The 14,092-nt window shown below is 36.5% G+C and overlaps 1 protein-coding gene and 1 pseudogene across 1 annotated transcript in view; both read right to left on the reverse strand.

The window, feature by feature from the left end:
- Positions 1–14,092, reverse strand: part of TBCA (tubulin folding cofactor A) — a 100,631-nt gene that overhangs the window by 36,505 nt on the left and 50,034 nt on the right. The gene's annotated exons all lie outside the window — the stretch shown is intronic.
- Positions 6,072–6,611, reverse strand: LOC118892346 (annotated as a pseudogene).

The following is a 14,092-nucleotide window of genomic DNA, read 5'->3' on the forward strand; positions in this document are numbered from 1 at the left end:
TACCTTTTCATATGCCCAGGTTATTGCACTTCAAGAATAGTTAGCCTGGATGAATATTTTATGGTTTTAAATTCAAATGATCTGCTGTCATTTGAATTCTTACTTGTGTATTTCTAGTGGAACACCTCTCTGAAGTTAACAAGTCTTCTGATTTAAAAAAAAATTAAGGCAAACTTTTACATTAGAATGAATGATGGTGGAGGAACCCTTTTAAGCATCAGAATTAGTATCAGAGCTAGAAATCCAGGTTGCTTAATTTCCAGTCCAGAGTTCTTGAACACAGTGGGCTGGCAACTGAAATCACAGTCACATGCATGTATACCTATAGAGAAATGTACCATGTCTTTTTTTTTTAAAATAAGGTTAAATTGGTGGATTTTTTAAATGATTAAGTTCAAATACAGTGTGTAATTTTTAAAAAATTACACTATTAAAAAGGAGGTTACTGAAATGGTACAGATGAACCGGTTTGCAGGGCAGAAGTTGAGACACAGATGTAGAGAACAAACGTATGGACACCAAGGCGGGAAAGTGGCTGGGAGGATGGGGATGGTGGTGTGCTGAATTGGGAGATTGGGACTGACATACATACACTAATATGTATAAAATGGATAACTAATAAGAAACTGCTGTATAAAAAAATAAATAAAATTCAAAAATTCAAAAAAAAAGGTTACTGTGCTAACAGTTTTAGAAGAGTGAAATTAATAAAAATAAAACTATTAATTGAGTTTGTAAAGCTGTGCAACCCCATTATATTATTACACAATCATAATCTGTCATGAGTATTTAAAATATATAAAATAGTTTATTAATTCAGTAAGATATTTTTAAGCATCTATTTTGTTTTTGGAAATGTACCATGTTTTAATACAGCTATACTGTCTTCTTTTTAAAGAGTTATGGGAAATGATCACCACAGCAACATTATAAAAAAGTATACAGAGAAAAGCAATTATATTATTTTCTCAGGTAAATGTGGTATTTATCAGCCTAAATCCATCTTAAGGAATAAAATCATTCCTTACTTTTACTTCACATTTATAGGAAAAAAAAAAACCTTTTTTTTGGCCACAGCCATCGGCTTGTGGGATCCTAGTTCCCTGACCAGGGATCAAACCCAGGCCCTGCGCAGTGAAAGCGCAGAGTCCTAACCACAGGACCGCCAGGGAATTCCCCATAGGAAAATTTTATAACTCCAAAAACTCTGGCTCTTTCCCCAGATTAGGAAACATAAACAGGCAAGAACATGAAAAAGATACTCACGCTTTCCAAAAAACTTTTTGGAGTTATATAGTCAATATAGCCCAAACACAAACTTCAAGTCTAACTCACCCAAACAGACGTACTTAAATGATAGTATGTGATTTCGTAATAATGAAAAAGTAAAAGAAACAAAGATAAGATACTTGACCGTGTGAAACTTGTAAGTACAAAATACACAAAAATGAAGATAATTTTTAAAAACATAAGTAGAAAAGATAATATACTACATTCATGCTAATAACATGAGTAAAGCTAAAGTAAAGTATAGTTATAATATACTATATTCATGCTAATAACATGAGTAAAGCTAAAGTAGTGTTAAGTGTAGTTAACCAGGTAAAGCTTCAAGTTTTAAGATTCTAGAGAAAAATGTGGAAGAAAAATTACTGAGCCAAGAACTTTAAGGCTTACAATCTACTTTCAAGAGTTCATACCCTAACAGTCCTCCTCAGTAAAAGAGACAAATGTTTAGTAAAAGTTACTTTTCTACCAAAACCATGCTTCTAGTACAAATACTGAAGAAAACATGGACAAAGCAAGAGATTACGTATATTTTTTATTAGAATAATGCATTTTGAAACTGCAAGCACATCTACCCTCTGAAATGTAGATAGTGTGCACCTTTACCTAATTTAAAGAGATTTCAATTTCTTTCTTATTAAGTAAGAAAAAAAGCAAGAAAAGGGCCTCGGAAGAGCCAAAATTAAGGTCAAAATTTACACTAAAGTTTATATATATGATTTATAGGAGAGATCTTCATGTCCTCATTCAGAGCAGTTACTCTTTAAGTCTATTTCTACAAATTCGGTTTCTTATAAATTTACATAAAAATTTGATTTCTTGTATTTTAAGGTAATAGATGAGAAAGGGGAAAACTAGTGCCATAGACAGGCATGCTGATAGAAGAAGTAATGATAGAAATCTCACTAGGGATGAGAAAGAAGACCCATATAAAGCAAGGCAGTTAGGAGCACTTCAAGGAGAATATAAAGGCCTCAGCAACCTGATAATCCCCTGAAGTGGTCTTACCTTTACTTATAATAAAGGACAGCGATAAATTTAAGTATTAAAAAAGATTAAACGAGGAGCAGCAGGACCAGGAAGGGTAAAGAGGAAAAAAAAAAAAAAAAGTTAAATGATATGCTCTGTTTAAAAACAAAAACTTTTAACAGAAATTTAAATGAGAAAAAACTAATACTCATGGAGCTACGTCTGGTTGTGTTCCACTGGAACGGTCAGGAGGTAGTCTTCTTGAAGGGCCTTACTAAAAAGCTTTCCCTTCCTTGGTCCATTAATCACAGCCAAATTTCTGGTTCTTAGGCTCAAAATTTATTTTGTAAGCCCACCAAGAGTAGAAGCATGTCTTAAGGGCAGAACAACGTTGATTAATGAGGCTGATGTATAATGCTAGAATGCCAATTTATTGACATACAATGAGGAGCACAATTGTTACTGGCACTAGAAAAAAGTCTTTTTCAAAAGGCAAGCCCACTCTCCTATGATAGGCAGACCTATGCGAAAAACCATAGCCTTACCAGAAAATTCATTGGTGAGTATGGTACCAAAAAAAGGAAAATTAGATAAACAGAATTATTTCATAGCTTAAGCAGTTTTCAGTCTTTTCTTAGAGCATTAGCATTCTAAGCAGGTGTCTCAGAAGCTCTCTTTGTTTTCTGTTGTTTTATGTGCTTGAAATCTTTTTAAGATTTCTTTTGGAGGGGAAAAAAAGTTCCACTGCTAAAAAGTAAAGTAAAGTAAAACTACTGTTTTACTTAAAGGAAACAGGGTGGTCTTACAAACAGTAAAACTATACTCAGAACACCCCCATCTCCTGGACAAGGCTTTAGGTGGACAAAACCGATATGTACCCTGTGATTTTCTTTATTTTGCGCTTTCACTGTTGACCAAGCTTCCTTCCTATTAATACACTTAACACACTTTTTGTGGAAAAGATAATCCAGTCAATCAGTTAACAGTCTAGTCTTATAAGACTAGAACCCATTCTCTCTTTCGGACATCTTTGTGTATCCTTATTATGACCTATTAAATATTGCTTTCATTTTATCCTCTGAGATTAAATCTTATTTCCAGTTTCTTAGGTAATATTTTAATATAATCCTAAGTATTAATAGTGGTATATAAACTATTTTATAAATGTTTCCAGTCAGAATGGTTAAACTGAAATAGTTTTTTGGTGTTTTTAAAAAAGTAAAACTTGAAAGTTTGACTATTCAGTAAGACTCCATCCTTAAGGCTGTATTCAGCTGAGATGTTGTAAGGAGTTGAATAGTGTTGCCCAAAATTCATGTCTACCCAGAACCTCAGAATGTGATCTTATTTGGAAATAGGTTCTTTTTTTTTTTAATTTATTTTATTTTTGGCTGCATTCGGTCTTTGTTGCTGCGTGCGGGCTTTTCTCTAGTAGTGGCGAGCGGGGGCTACTCTTCGTTGCGGTGCATGAGCTTCTCATTGCGGTGGCTTCTCTTGTTGCAGAGAAGGCTTCTCTAGGCTGTGCAACTACTGAACACGGGCTTCAGTAGTTGTGGCACGTGGGCTCAGTAGTTGTGGCGCATGGGCTTAGTTGCTCCGCAGCATGTGGGATCTTCCTGGACCAGGGCTCAAATCTGTGTCCCCTGCATTGGAAGGCGGATTCTTAACCACTGCGCCAACAGGGAAGCCTAGAAATAGGTTTTCTACAGACATAATTCATTAAGATGAGGTCATACAGGATTGGCGTGGGCCCTAAGTCCAATGACTGGTGTCCTTATAAGAGACACACCAGGAAGAAGGCCATGTAAAGACAGAAGCAGAGACCGGAGTTATACTGCCAAAAGCCAAAGAAAACGGAGGATTGCTGGCAACCATAAGAAGCTAGAAGAGGCAAGGAAGGATGGAGGGAAGAGCATGATTTGCTGACACCTTGATTCCAGACTTCTAGCCTCCAGAAACATGAGAGAATAAATTTTAGTTGTGTTAAGCCACCCAGTTCACAGTAATTTTATATTGGCAGCCCTAAGAAATTAATACAGATGTTAACACAAGCTGAATTGCTTCTTTTTCAAGAAATATTTGTGGAACACCAATGCTTTAAAGGGCTTGAATTCCAGTGATCTGTTGTTACTAGGAGGGAACAAAACAGAAACCTTCCAGTTTCAAGTCTTAGAATGTTTTCACTATACCATATTCTCCTATCCGTATGTCCATCCGTCCATCCATCCATCCAATAGTTACCATATGCTTACACTGTGCCAAGCAGTGGGCAATGAACAAGATAAATACTATCCCTTCCTTCACAGTGACCTTGTCTAGTCTCACTCAGTAGGTTGTGGAAGTCCTTCCATGTTAATGCATACAGCCCTATATCAGGTATTTTTTAATAACTATATGTATGGTGTTTCACTGATTGCATGCAGCAGATTTTAAGCAATATCTTATTGATGAAAACTTAAATTATTTCCAATTTTAAAGTATTATTGTAAACACTGAGATGAACATAATTGTACATACATCTATACCCTTGTCTGCATATCTTATTTAAATGAAAATCGTAGCATGGCTTCTAGGTCTAAGGGTATGTACATTTAACTTAGTGATATGTATTGCCAAATTGCCCTCCATAAAGACTGTACCAACTGACATTTGCATGAACAGTGAGAAGAGAGCCCATTTCTCTCACCAACACTTGGTATTGGTGTTTTCATTTATGCCAGTGTTATAGGTGACCAATAATATCATAGCTGTGCTTGTATTTTTGTGATTATTAGTGAGTTATAGTCATTAAGGGTACAGTCTGACTTTCTGAATTTGAATGCTGGTTCCACTGGTTCAGGTTACTTAAATTCTTGCTGCCTCAGTTCCTCAATGGTAAAGCAAGGATAACAACAGTATCTGCCAATATTAGTAGCTGGGAGAATTAAATGGGTTAATATCTATGAAGTACTTACAACCATATGTAGTTCATAGTGTTATTATTATTTCATGTCATCCAATTCTCCTTTCTTTGTATGTAAATTTTCTGTTTATATTTTTATCTATCTTTATGGTGGAGTGTTCATCTCTCTTATTAATTTGTAAGAACTCTTTTTATATTCTAGATCTTATCCTTTATCTGGCATGTAGTTGGTAAATACTTTGCCCAATATGTCGTTTGTTTTTCCATCTTATTTGATTTTTCTTCCTTTTACCTCCTTTTTTGTTCTGTTCTCCTAGAGAAATTTTATTTTATAATGTTTATATAGTCAGGTCTATCAATCTTATCTCTATGGCTTCATGATTTATGTGGATAAGAAAGCACTTTTCACAAAATATAGTATTTTAATTTAATGGTAAAGTGAAAGACAGCTAACATTTTTGTTTTTCTTGTTTAGGAGGAGAAACTTCTAGAAGACTTGAGAGGTAATTTCTTGGTAGAGTCTCATTAATTTAATATTCAGGGTGGGCATTACTGATAGATGTGGAAACCTATTACAATCTTTTTAAAGAAAAAATGAAAACAATTAGTGATTTGGGACATACTAAAAACATTTTCTAGAGTTATAGTTCTCCACAAAGAGTGACTACAAGTCTCCTGTTTCAGAATTTCTCTCAATCTTAAACATTTTCTCTATAAGCAAATGGGTGTCTAGATCCTATGAAATCATATATATAGATTTTACATATTATGAAGAAATTTTGGTTACTGATATCCTAGATACAAAGGATCACAACATGGAAAGACAGGCTCTTAACTGAGGTACTCAACTTTCATTCGTTGGCAAATGCCAAATTAGAAACAAAAGTTGTTTTTTTTTTCCACTGGTTGTCAAATAACACTTTGTTTTTCTTTGCAGTTCTTAACTAGCTGGGCATTCCACCGCACCACTGTTGATGTCATCTAAGATGTCGTGAGGGTGGCAGCCATCAACATTGCAGCCCATAGACTGGGCAGTCCCCAGGATCTCTTTAATGGTTCCAGAGAGTTCTCTAGCTAAAGATCGATGCCGCATCTGTCAGGCAATGTTGACAATCTCATCAAAAGTGATGTTTCCACTGTGCTTAATGTTTTTCTGCTTCTTTCTGTCTCTTGGCGGTTCCTTGAGGGCTTTGATGATCAGGGCAGAGGCAGAAGGTACCACCTCAATCTGGGCCTGTCAGTTCTGAATGGTCAGTTTCACTGTAATCCTCAGACCCTTCCAATCACCAGTTGCCGTGGTGATGTCATCACCAACTTTCTTTGGAGACAGACCCAGGGGGCTGATCTTGTGGGCCAGGGCAGACGTGGCACCGACTTCCCCACCGGTGCACCTCAGGTACATGACTTTGATCTCGCTGGGGTCGAACTCAGGTGGCATGGTGGAGACGGCTGGTGTCGGATGAACCTGGATTTGGGACGACTGAAGAAAGTTGCACCTTGGCCTCCTCCGAGCCGAAAGCCAAAAGCAAACATTTTTAATGCATATAATTTGCTCAATTTTCCTCTCAAGGGAATTAATTTTTCAAAGGAAATTTCATTATGTTTACCTAGGCATGCCTCATCACTCTAGTTCTTTTCAGCTCTGTTCTAATTACAATCCAAATTTTGCATCCTTTGTGAATTTTCTTGCATGCCTTCTCCCAGGTAATTAATATGATTTAAATAAAATTGTATTTAATATAACACCTATGGCACCATGCAAAACACCACCTCCAATTCAATATGATGCCATCATTACCTTTGGTATGATCCAACTGCTAGATTTTAGCCCATGTTGACAACTAACAAGAACTTATTTTAATTTTCCTAAAATACTATTAAATATTCCAGTGAAAATTAGATATTAGCTTCCTGCCTACTGAATATGAATTTTGTAATTCTACTCTATTAAAAAGCTAACACAATAAGGGCATTCAAGTTTATTTGGCTTAATTTGTCCTTCACATACCCATATGCTTATTGTTCATTCTTCATTATTCCGTACACACTTTACATACATTCTAAAGGGCAAACATGAGAAGCCCAGTTTTATACGTCCTACTCATAGGTTTGCATTAAAAACAAAACAACAGACTGAACTGCCCTGGAGCCTGAGGGGAGGGTGGCCTAACTGAAGCTGCCGGCTCTGGAGGGGCCCCACCAGCTGAAGCTGCGACAGTCCTGGGGACCACGGGCCAGAGGGCAGACAGGAGAAGCAAGAAGAACTACAATCCTGCAGCCTGTGGAACAAACGCCACATTCACAGAAGGAGAGACAAGATGAAAACGCACAGGGCTATGTACCAAATGATGTAACAAGATAAAACCCCAGAAAAACAACTAAATAAAGTGGAGATAGAAAACCTTCCAGAAAAAGAATTCAGAATAATCATAGTGAAGATGATCCAGGACCTCAGAAAAAGAATGGAGGCAAAGATCGAGAAGATGCAAGAAATGTTTAACAAAGACCTAGAAGAATCAAAGAACAAACAAACAGAGATGAACAACACAATAACTGAAATGAAAAATAAACTAGAAGGAATTAGTAGCAGAATATCTGAGGCAAAAGAAAGGATAAGTGACCTGGAAGATGGAATGGTAGAATTCACTGCTGTGGAACAGAATAAAGAAAAAAGGATGAAAAGAAATGAAGACAGCCTAAGAGACCTCTGGGACAACATTAAACACAACAACATTCGAATTATAGGGGTCCCAGAAGGAGAAGAGAGAGAGAAAGGACCCAAGAAAATATCTGAAGAGATTATAATCGAAAACTTCCCTAACATGGGAAAGGAAATAGCCACCCAAGTCCAGGAAGCGCAGAGAGTCCCATACAGGATAAACCCAAGGAGAAACACACCAAGACACATAGTAATCAAATGGGCAAAAATTAAAGACAAAGAAAAATGATTGAAAAAAGCAAAGGAAAAACGACAAATAACATACAAGGGCACTCCCATAAGGTTAACAGCTGATTTCTCAGCAGAAACTCTACAAGCCAGACGGGAGTGGCATGATATACTTAAAGTGATGAAAGGGAAGAACCTACAACCAAGATTACTCTACCCAGCAAGGATCTCATTCAGATTCGATGGAGAAATCAAAAGCTTTACAGACAAGCAAAAGCTAAGAGAATTCAGCACCACCAAACCAGCTCTACAACAAATGCTAAAGGAACTTCTCTAAGTGGGAAACACTAGAGAAGAAAAGGACCTACAAAAACAAACCCAAAACAATTAAGAAAATGGTAACAGGAACATACATATCAATAATTACCTTAAACGTGAATGGATTAAATCCTCCAACCAAAAGACACAGGCTTGCTGAATGGATACAAAAACAAGACCCATATATATGCTGTCTACAAGAGACCCACTTCAGACCTAGGGACACATTCAGACTGAAAGTGAGGGGATGGAAAAAGATATTCCATGCAGGTGGACATCAAAACAAAGCTGGAGTAGCAATACTCATATCAGATAAAATAGACTTTAAAATAAAGAATGTTACAAGAGACAAGGAAGGACACTACATAATGATCAAGGGATCAATCCAAGAAGAAGATATAACAATTATAAATATATATGCACCTAACATGGGAGCACCTCAATACATAAGGCAACTGCTAACAGATATAAAAGAGGAAATCGACAGTAACACAATAATACTGGGGGACTTTAACACCTCACTTACACCAATGGACAGATCATCCAAACAGAAAGTTAATAAGGAAACACAAGCTTTAAATGACACAACAGACCAGACAGATTTAATTGATATTTATAGGACATTCCATCCAAAAACAGCAGATTACACTTTCTTCTCAAGTGCACATGGAACATTCTCCAGGAGAGATCACATCTTGGGTCACAAATCAAGCCTCAGTAAATTTAAGAAAACTGAAATCATATCAAGCATCTTTTCTGACCACAATGCTATGAGATTAGAAATCAATTACAGGGAAAAAAAAAAAGTAAAAACATAAACACATGGAGGCTAAACAATACATTACTAAATAACCAAGAGATCACTGAAGAAATCAAACAGGAAATCAAAAAATACCTAGAGACAAATGACAATGAAAACACGACGATCCAAAACCTATGGGATGCAGCAAAAGCAGTTCTAAGAGAGAAGTTTATAGCAATACAAGCCTACCTCAAGAAACAAGAAAAATCTCAAATAAACAATCTAACCTTACACCTATAAGAGCTAGAGAAAGAAGAACAAACAAAACCCAAAGTTAGCAGAAGGAAAGAAACTATAAAGATCAGAGCAGAAATAAATGAAATTGATACCAAGAAAACAATTGCAAAGATAAATAAAACTAAAAGCTGGTTCTTTGAGAAGATAAACAAAATGGATAAACCATTAGCCAGACTCATCAAGAAAAAGAGGGAGAGGACTCAAATCAATAAAATTAGAAATGAAAAAGGAGAAGTTACAACAGACACCGCAGATATACAAAGCATCCTAAGAGGTTACTACAAGCAACTCTATGCCAATAAAATGGACAACCTGGAAGAAATGGACAAATTCCTAGAAAGGTATAATCTTCCAAGACTGAACCAGGAAGAAAAAGAAAATATGAACAGACCAATCGCAAATAATGAAATTGAAACTGTGATTAAAAATTTTCCAACAAACAAAAGTCCAAGACCAGACGGCTTCACAGGTGAATTCTATCAAACATTTACAGAAGAGCTAACACCCATCCTTCTCAAACTCTTCCAAAAATTGCAGAGGAAGGAACACTCCCAAACTCATTCTATGAGGCCGCCATCACCCTGATACCAAAACCAGACAAAGATACTACAAAAAAAAAAAAAATTACAGACCAATATCACTGATGAATATAGATGCAAAAATCCTCAAAAAATACTAGCAAACAGAATCCAACAACACATTAAAAGGATCATACACCATGATCAAGTGGGATTTATCCCTGGGGTGCAAGGATTCTTCAATATACGCAAATCAATCAATGTGACACACCGTACTAACAAACTGAATAAAAACCATATGATTACCTCAATAGATGCAGAAAAAGCTTTTGACAAAATTCAACACCCATTTATGATAAAAACTCTCCAGAAAGTGGACGTAGAGGAAACCTATCTCAACATAATAAAGGCCATATATGACAAACCCACAGCAAACATCATTCTCAATGGTGAAAAACTGAAAGCATTTCCTCTAAGATCAGGAATGACACAAGGATGTCCACTCTCACTACTATTATTCAACATAGTTTTGGAAGTCCTAGCCATGGCAATCAGAGAAGAAAAAGAAATAAAAAGAATACAAATTGGAAAAGAATTAAGTAAAACTGTCACTGTTTGCAGATGACATGATACTATACATAGAGAATCCTAAAGATGCCACCAGAAAACTACTAGAGTTAATCAATGAATTTGGTAAAGTTGCAGGATATAAAATTAATGCACAGAAATCTCTTGCATTCCTATACACTAATGACGAAAATCTGAAAGAGAAATTAAGGAAACACTCCCATTTACCACTGCAACAAAAAGAATAAAATACCTAGGAATAAACCTATCTAGGGAGACAAAAGACCTGTATGCAGAAAACTGTAAGACACTGATGAAAGAAATTAAGGATGATACAAACAAATGGAAAGATATACCATGTTCTTGGATTGGAAGAATCAATACTGTGAAAATGACTACACTACCCAAAGCAATCTACAGATTCCATACAATCCCTATCAAATTACCAATGGCATTTTTTACAGAACTAGAACAAAAAAATCTTAAAATCTGTATGGAGATACAAAAGACCCCAAATAGCCAAAGCAGTCTTGAGGGGAAAAAACGGAGCTAGAGGAATCAGACTCCCTGACTTCAGACTATACTACAAAGCTACAGTAATCAAGACAATATAGTACTGGTGCACAAAAACAGAAATATAGATCAATGGAACAGGACATAAAGCCCAGAGATAAACCCACGCACCTATGGTCAACTAATCTATTGCAAAGGAGGCAAGGATATACAACGGAGAAAAGACAGTCTCTTCAATAAGTGGTGCTGGGAAAACTGGACAGCTACGTGTAAAAGAATGAAAGTAGAACACTCCCTAACACCATACAGAAAAATAAACTCAAAATGGATTCGAGACCTAAATGTAGGACCGGACACCATAAAACTCTTAGAGGAAAACATAGGAAGATAAGTCTGAGATAAATCACAGCAAGATCTTTTTTGATCCACCTACTACCGTAATGGAAATAAAAACAAAAATAAACAAATGGCACCTAATGAATGGGAAAAAATATTTGCAAACGAATCAACGGACAAAGGATTAATCTCCAAAATATATAAACAGCTCATGCAGCTCAATATTAAAAAAACAAACAACCCTATCCAAAAATGGGCAGAAGACCTAAATAGACATTTCTGCAAAGAGGACATACAGATGGCCAAGAAGCACATGAAAAGCTGCTCAACATCACTAATTATTAGAGAAATGCAAATCAAAACTACAATGAGATATCATCTCACACAGGTCAGAATGGCCATCATCAAAAAAGCTAGAAACAATAAATGCTGGAGAGGGTGTGGAGAAAAGGGGACCCTCTTGCACTGTTGGTGGGAATGTAAATTGATACAGCCACTATGGAGAACAGTATGGAGGTTCCTTAAAACACTAAAAATAGAATTACCATATGACTCAGCAATCCCCCTACTGAGCATATACCCAGAGAAAACCGTAATTCAAAAAGACACATGCACCCGAATGTTCATTGCAGCACTATTTACAATAGTCAGGTCATGGAAGCAACCTAAATGCCCATCGACAGACGAATGGATAAAGAAGATGTGGTACATATACACAATGGAATATTACTCAGCCATAAAAGGAATGAAATTGGGTCATTTGTAGAGACGTGGATGAATCTAGGGAGCGTCATACAGAGTGAAGTAAGTCAGAAAGAGAAAAACAAATATCGTATATTAATGCATATATGTGGAACCTAGAAAAATGGCACAGGTGAACTGGTTTGCAGAGCAGAAATTGAGACACAGATGTAGAGAAGAAACGTATGGACACCAAGGGGGGAAAGCAGCGGCAGGTGGTGGTGTGATGAATTGGGAGATTGGGATTGACATGTATACACTGATGTGTATAAAATGGATGACTAATAAGAACCTGCTGTATAAAAAAAATACTAAAATTCAAAAAAACAAAGATGTTAAAAAAAAAACAAAACAACATAAAACAGGATTATCTCCACTTAAAAGAAATTCCCAAAGCAGAAATTCATCCATTTAAAATAAACTCTGATTGTGCAACCACTACTATGTAGCACTTAACTAGACACAGTCCAACAGAGGTCAAGTTGGTTCTAAGTTAAAAACTCTAGCTGGAAAAGAAAAAATTTAAACACAAGGAAACAACTGTTTTCTTTACCTCGACAATGCAGCCTTCAAACTGTCACTAGAATTCCTCTGCTTTACTTAGATAATTCAATAAACAGACACAATGTCTATAGAATTCCAAATTTCTCAAAAGGATATTAAAGACCCCCTGGCTGTATTTCTCATTTTATACTCCATGCTTTTTTGTTTGTTTGTTTTTGTTTTTGTTTTGGCTGCGTCTTCGTTTGGGTCTTTGTTGCTGCTCGCAGGCTTTCTCTAGTTAGGGCGAGCGGGGGCTACTCTTTGTTGTGGTGAGCAGGCTTCTTATTGCGGTGGCTTTTCTTGTGGAGCACGGGCTCTGGGCGCGCGGGCTTCAGTAGTTGTGGCACGTGGACTCAGTAGTTGTGGCTCACGGGCTCTAGAGTGCAGGCTCAGTAGTTGTGGCACATGGGCTTAATTGCTCCGCAGCATGAGGGATCTTCCTGGACCAGGGCTGGAACCCATGTGCCTTGCATTGGCAGGCGGATTCTTAACCACTGTGCCACCAGGGAAGCCCCAACACTCCATGCTTTTTACACAACTATCATAATGTCCATAAAATGTCCCAAGTATATCCAACTCATTTCTTAAATGGAGATTTTTATCTTATTTCTTTTGCTAAGAGAACATGACTCCCCTTCCCAAGCCTCAACTCCTCATCTTGACCACTCACTCAAGATCTACTTCAAATGTCATTTCTTCCAGGAAGCCTTCCTCAACTCACCCAGCAGAATTTTAAACTGATTTCTTATCCAAATAACTATAACCAAAATAGTTGTATCTTGATGACAATATACATCTACATAATGCTTTACAGTTGAGCTGCTTGCACAATAGTATCTAAATTAATAGTCATCCTGTGTCAGTGCATTAAAAATCATATAGATGATGAATATTAGAGATCTATCCAACATTCTGTAACAGAAACAGTGGAAATTAGTTGTGCCCACTTAAACTAAAGGCATATGTATATAAGGTTTCTGAAACCTAGAAAGGACTTTTGGAAATATATGAGAATAACATCCCCAAAAGTTTTCTAAAGATATAGCTTATAGTTGAACCGTTTTCCTGTTTGTTTAAACCAATAGCTACAGCCACTCCTGAAGTTTTTGACATAAATATGAAAAAGCTCATGTCACTAAGGAAACTATCAAAAGTCTATCTGCTAGGTGTGAACACTCACATTTGCAGATCTGATTCTTAGACTGAAAGTATGACCAAAAGCCTTTGTTAACAACGACAATAAAAACAAAAAGCAGGCAGTCCTTTCCTTATTAAAACATGAAAGGCTAGCCATCTCCAGTGACTGTTTTCCAGCTTTCTTTGGCAAACAGTGCATTATTTAAGTGTTAGCAGTGGCATTATTTATGTGATGGGAATTTTAAAGAAAGTAGAGTATTCCATAAATCAGCTTATATAAGAAGTAATTTACCAATTCTTCTACTCAGGTCAAATAAAATTTAAGCCAATGGAAT

Source organism: Balaenoptera musculus, chromosome 3 (genome assembly GCF_009873245.2).
Source record: "Balaenoptera musculus isolate JJ_BM4_2016_0621 chromosome 3, mBalMus1.pri.v3, whole genome shotgun sequence".
Taxonomy (NCBI): Eukaryota; Metazoa; Chordata; class Mammalia; order Artiodactyla; family Balaenopteridae; genus Balaenoptera; species Balaenoptera musculus.